Consider the following 6,497-nt stretch of genomic DNA (forward strand, 5'->3'; position numbering starts at 1 on the left):
GCGACTATCGGCGCCTAAACGACGCCACCACTCCTGATTGATACCCAATCCCCCACATCCAGGATTTCTCTGCCCATTTGGCAGGAAACACCGTTTTTTCCAAGGTTGACCTTGTCCGAGGCTACCACCAGGTCCCGGTGCACCCGCAAGACGTCCAGAAGACCGCAGTCATCACCCCTTTCGGTCTCTTCGAGTTTTTAAGGATGCCGTTTGGGTTGAAGAATGCCGCCCAGGCTTTCCAGCGCCTCATGGACTCCGTGCTGCGGGACCTCAAGTTCCTTTTCATCTACTTAGACGATATCCTCATTGCCAGTCCTAATAAGGAGGAACACATCTCTCACCTGCGCACCCTCTTTCGACGCCTCAGCCAACATGGCCTGATTATCAACCCAGCCAAGTGTCAGTTTGGTCTGCACCAAATTGATTTCCTGGGACATCACATTACCTCAGAGGGAGCGGTTCCTTTGCAAGCGAAGGTAGAGGCGGTGACATCCTTTCCACACCCACAGAACATAAAGGCCCTGCAGGAGTTCCTCGGGATGGTAAACTTTTACCACCGTTTCGTGCCTAAGGCAGTACTGCTCATGCAGCCCCTGTACGAGGCGCTCAAGGGCAAGTCTGGCAAGGATCCGTTGTGCTGGACGGTTGACATGGACCGGGCATTCACCAACACCAAGAGCGCCTTAGCCAATGCGACCATGCTGGCGCACCCGCTACCAGGAGCTACCATCGCCCTCACCACCGACGCATCAGATTACGCAATCGGCGCCGTTCAGGAGCAGTGGGTGAACGGGACGTGGCAGCCATTGGCATTCTTCAGCCGTCAACTGCGGTGTAACGAGCAGGCTTACAGTACTTTCGACAGGGAGTTACTAGCCCTTTTTCTGGCCATCCGCCATTTCCGGTTCTTGTTGGAAGGACTTCCTTTCATCGCTTTCGTCGACCATAAGCCACTGACTTTTGCCATGGCCAAGACCGTCGAGCTGTGGTCATCTCGACAACAACGTCAGCTGACATACATCTCCGAATTTACCACAGATATTCAGCACGTGGCCGGTAAAGACAACCTGGTGGCAGATTGCCTCTCCCGCGCGACCGTGCATGCGGTCCAGCTGGGCATCGACTACGCCCTCATGGCAGCAGACCAAGTCTCAGACCCAGAAGTGCAGGCTTACCGCACCAACACCACTAGCCTCCAGTTGGCCGACGTCAGGTTCCATTCGGCTGGTACCACGTTGCTGTATGACGTCTCCGTTCGGGACCCTCGCCCTATTGTGCCGGTCGCCTGGTGCCGCAAGGTGTTTGATGCTATACATGGGTTGTCACACCCAGGAATGAAGGCTTCTCAGAAGCTAATGTCATCTAAGTTCGTTTAGTGGGGCATGCATAAAGATGTCCGCGACTGGGCCAACACCTGCGTGGTCTGCCAAAAGGCCAAGGTACAGCGCCACATCAAGTCTCCATTGGCTACCTTTGCAGTTCCTGAGCGATGGTTTGACCATGTTAATGTGGACCTGGTAGGACCACTTCCACCTTCCCATGGTTTTATGCACATCCTGACCATAGTAGATCGCACCACCAGATGGCCGGAGGCGGTTCCCCTGTCATCTACTACCTCAGCGGATGTGGCCAGGGCATTCATCTCTTCATGGGTCGCCCATTTTGGAGTGCCTGCTGACATCTCTTCGGACCGGGGACCGCAGTTTTCCTCCGAACTCTGGAATGCGGTGGCTAATGACTCGGTGTCAAGTTACACCGCACCACAACCTACCACCCACAAGCGAACGGTCTGTGCGAACATTTTCACAGATCGCTTAAGGCCGCACTGAGGGCCAGCCTCCAAGACGCTGGATGGGCAGACAAGCTGCCATGGGTCATGTTGGGCCTTCGCATGGCCCCCAAGGAAGATCTTTACTCTTCCGCGGCAGAGCTCGTTTATGGTCAGCCGCTGCGAGTGCCAGGGGATTTTCTGCCAACACCGACGGAGCCATGGTCCACCTCACACCAGCTTATCAGTCACCAGGAAGCAGCCAGATGTTTTGCGCCAGTTCCCACATCGCATCACGGGTTTCAGGGCTCTCACGTTCCAGCGGAGCTGAAACAAGCCGACTACGTGTTCATCCGCCATGGTGCTCACTGGGATCCGCTCAAGGCCCCATACACTGGTCCTTTCTGCGTGTTAGAGGCAGGAGACAAAATCTTCAAGGTGGATGTTGGTGGTAAACCGGACCACATTTCAGTCGACCATTTGAAGCCAGCACACCTGGACCTTGACCGTCCCGTTGAGACCGCACAGCCACCGAGACGAGGTCGGCCGCCCACCGTCGTCACGCCAGAACAAGTGCAACCACCCGCCAGACCGCCCGCCGTCCAACAGCTTCTGCTTCAGGAATACAGGAGTCGTTCTGACAGGCTTGTCAGACCCCCTCACCATTTGACTTTTTCCATTAAAGACAATTCTGGAGTTCGCATGTGGCAGAGCCACTGAGGGACTCTGAACAACTGTACATAATTCCCTTTAATGATGTGCTAGCTACAGACTAAATCTGTACCATTGTATATACTGTTTGCATGTACAGTGCGCGGCCCCTTTAAGAGCGCGGGCAAACGCGATGACGTCATGCCGCTAATCACGTGATCACCCAAACGCGGGAAAAACATGATGACGTCATGACGCCATCCACGGGACCGCCCAGGCAGTCCTCATGGAGCCTCCGACCTGTTAAGACCTGTATTCATAGTTCTTTTGCATCAATCTGTTTAAACTTGTTAGTTTGACATTAAAAACCTTTTTGATTGATTGCCTGCGTCGAACTCAATCTCTAGTTAGGAATTTGACAATTCCTACAACAGCACAAATGTCGAAGTAAATTTGCATATGATCCCTTTAAGGAACCCGCCTGATGACAGTCATCAAATGACGTCATCAGATCCGCTTCCTTCAATTGGCCAGGAAACTTGCTGGGCGGGCTGAACAAGCCCAATCAGGGAAAAGTCATGATGGAGGCCGGGATGGAGCCAGCAGCAAAGTCACGACCCACCACGGCCTGCCCAGATAGGGGAAATCGCGGCCAGCCTCTCCCAAAAGAAAGCATGAAGCAGTTCAACAAATAGCTGTCTGATTCACTGATGGGTAAATGTTTGATTCAATTTTTCTTTCTCCACCTTTTCGGGATTTTTGGAATGATGTGAACTGTGGTAACCAATATACTTTAATTTGCTCCTACAAAGTACACCAAAGTTAGAAGAATCTGGCGATGGTCCACGGATCCTTTCCAGGAGTGGATTCAGTGCCTCGATTTGTTTGTAGCCACAGTCACTGCCTGTGGTGACTGTACTGACTTAGTCTCTCAGCCAATAATAAATGTAATTGCATCTTGAGCTGTGTGTTTGATGCTGTGTGAGTCTAGTTTATAGCAGCCTTCCTTCCCACTGTAGCTTCCGACCCACCTCTTCACTCAATACTGCATCGGGGAGAAGGCGGCACAGACTTTGTAAAATTAACTTTCAATATCTGAGCCTTTTTGGTTTTAAAAAGACAAACTTTAAAAGGAGATGAACTGAAAGAATTGAACTGGGAAATATTACTGAAAGGAATCTGTGAAAGAAAATTGGATCTGTTTTAAACCTGCACTAATGTAGATTACTTAAGAAAAATATTTACTCCCAAAATAACTGTAAACTAAACAAAGTCCCAGAATGAGTCAACGGGGCAATGAAAATGGGAATAGGAAATATCAACAAACCATACAGGACTGCAGGGAAAAGGGGGCCCTGGGAGTAGAGGAATTTACTGAAACAGATTAAAAAGATATTAGAGGGAAAAAGAGATGACAGCAACAGTCATCCAGTGTTAATCACATCAGGAATATATTCAAAGCCTTCCATATTTTCACACTTCCTGTAAGTGTCACTCTTGCTTCCTCTCACACAATTCCTGTCACACATCAATCTTCCTATTTATTACACTGAGCCGTATTCAGTTTTCTGTGCTGACAACTAGGTGGCGCTGCAGTATTCATTATACTTATCGCTGATTGGCTGACTGGGTCATGTGATCAACTCCAGCCTGGGTGCTCCCAGTTCCTGGGAAGGTCAACAGGCTGAACTCCACCAGCAGGTCTCACCAGCTACATTTTGCTCCTCCCCCATTTCCTGCTCCAATGTGTCCAGGTAGACCCACTCTCACTGGGTCTTGTATAAGGCCCAGGCCCAGCCTGCTGCACCCCTGGCCCTGACAGCACCCCAGACCCCCAGCTGCCCACAATGATCCCCATCCACCGTCCCTGCATCCCGGTACTTACACTACCAAAGCTGGGCTGCGGCTTGAACGGGAACGGGAATGGGATGAGGCTTTGGGTTTCTTAAGCGCTTTGAGATCTTTCAAAAATATTAACATGGAAAAGAGCTTCAGAACCTTCCTGCCCATGGGAACAGGCTTTTGGTGAAGTGGGGCGGGTTTCCCCACAGGGTTTATCCATAATGGAAATCTCTGTATTGGTCACTATTTCAATCATATTGGGTGTCAGTCTTGATTCAGTTGTCACACTCTCACCTCTGAGTCAGAAGGTCATAGGTTCAAGGCCCACACCAGAGACTTGAGCACAAAATCCATGCTGACACATCAGTGCAGTACAGGGGGAGTACTGCACTGTCAGAGGTGCCGTCTTTTAGACAAGATGTTCAAACCGAGGTCTCACCTGCCTGTTCAGGTGGGCGTAAAAGATCCTATGGGAGAACTCAAAGAAGAGCAGGGAGTTCTCCTGGCCAACATTTATCTCTCAACTGTGCGCAGGAGGCCATACCCTGCACACAGAGTCAGCTTCTTGGGTCTATTTGCACAACAGTGCAGGAGGAGGCTGTGTTTCTCCGGCCAGGCTGTCTCAGACCTCTGCAGCTTCCTGGAACACAGCCTGATGCCTGCTGGACCAGGGGGACATACCATGACAGTGGCCCACAAAGTCACCACAGTCTGGAATTTTACACCACTGGCTCCTTTCATGCTGCTAGACAGGACAGCAGTCATGTTTCACAGTCTGCAGTTCACAGCTGCATTCAGCAGGTGACTGACCGACTCTTTGCCAAGGACCAGCAGGACAGCATCTTCCCCACTGACCTCAGCAGTCACCAGGACAGAGCTCAGGGCTTTGCAGCAGGGGCTGGCTTCCCTCATGTGCAGGGTGTGATTGACTGTCCACACGTGGTCATTACAGCACTGGAACATGAGGGAATGATGTCGTCAACAGAGACGTCAGCATCAGAAAGGCAGGGAGCTGCCCTTCTACTCATGTCTGCAGCCAGCAAGTCTTCCAGCATTGTTCAATGAAAATCACAAGTAGGGATGGGACCTCGCTTTGAGAGTTCCATCCCCACTTTGAATAGAGTCGGGGAATGTGCTGTAAATTGTGCAGATCACGTGGATGGGCTGCCTAATTATTCTAATATTAATGAGCTGAGCGTCTATTGACAGAACTGTGTCAGCCAATGAGATGCACCGTGTCAGCCAACGTGTTGGAGATGGGGCGGGAATTACGGCAGGACCAACAGCAAACAGTATATTTTACAGCAAACAAAGTCTGTGTACTCAGCAAACAGTCTATTTAAACAGCGCACCACAGCAAACAGTCTACAGAATCTATTTAAAAAGAGTCCCGACAAACTACAGCAAACAGAACTCATGATGAAAACTGCAGCAATGTCTCCCAATAAAAGCAGGGTTATTTCTCCAGTAAATTGCAGTGAGTGGAGGATAGTTACAGTCAAATGCTGTGCATAACATCAATTCCATCACTTACAGCAGTGCGGTCTCCAGGAGTGATCAACGGGGGAATTACCCAATCATCTCCATTCTGGCCATGAATAGAAGTGTCACTATATGCAGACATTATTGAGGCCTGGGAATTAAAATGGCCACAGGGGCTTCAAGTCGACATCGTCACGGGGACTGCTGCTCACCCTGCTGCCTGCCCCACCCCCGTCACTACACATGCACACTCAGTTCAAATCAACCCTACTTAGGAGACAGGCCTCGTGCGACAGTCTCATTGAACAGAAGGTTCAATGACTGATCCATTCCATCACCTGATAATCCTCAATCTGTGTCCCTGATAATCTTCAATCAGTGCCCTGACAACCTTCAATCGGTGCCCTGATAATCCTCAATCTGTGTCCTGATAATCCTCAATCTGTATCCCTGATAATCCTCAATCTGTGTCCCTGATAATCCTCAATCTGTGTCCCTGATAATCCTCAATCTGTGTCCCTGATAATCCTCAATCTGTGTCCCTGATAATCCTCAAGCTGTGTCCCTGGTAATACTCAATCTGTGCCCTGATGGTCTCAATCTGTGTCTCCAATTATCCTCAATCAGTGTCCCTAATAATCCTCAATCTGTGTCCTGATAATCCTCATACTGTGTCCTGATCTTCCTCAATCTGTGTCCTGAAAATCTTCAACCTGTGTCCCTGATAATCCTCAATCTGTGTCCTGATAATCCT

The 6,497-nt window shown here is 50.1% G+C and overlaps 1 long non-coding RNA gene across 1 annotated transcript; it reads left to right on the top strand.

The window, feature by feature from the left end:
- Positions 1 to 2,959: 2,959 nt before the first annotated feature.
- LOC147105787 (uncharacterized) lies at positions 2,960 to 3,381 on the top strand. The gene is made up of 2 exons (XR_015081655.1): positions 2,960 to 3,133; positions 3,232 to 3,381. It is a non-coding gene; the product is annotated as an uncharacterized LOC147105787 (long non-coding RNA).
- The last annotated feature ends 3,116 nt before the right edge of the window (positions 3,382 to 6,497 follow it).

Source organism: Somniosus microcephalus, chromosome 17, assembly GCF_052327205.1.
Source record: "Somniosus microcephalus isolate GS21.2 chromosome 17, FLI_Smic_1.0, whole genome shotgun sequence".
NCBI lineage: Eukaryota > Metazoa > Chordata > Chondrichthyes > Squaliformes > Somniosidae > Somniosus > Somniosus microcephalus.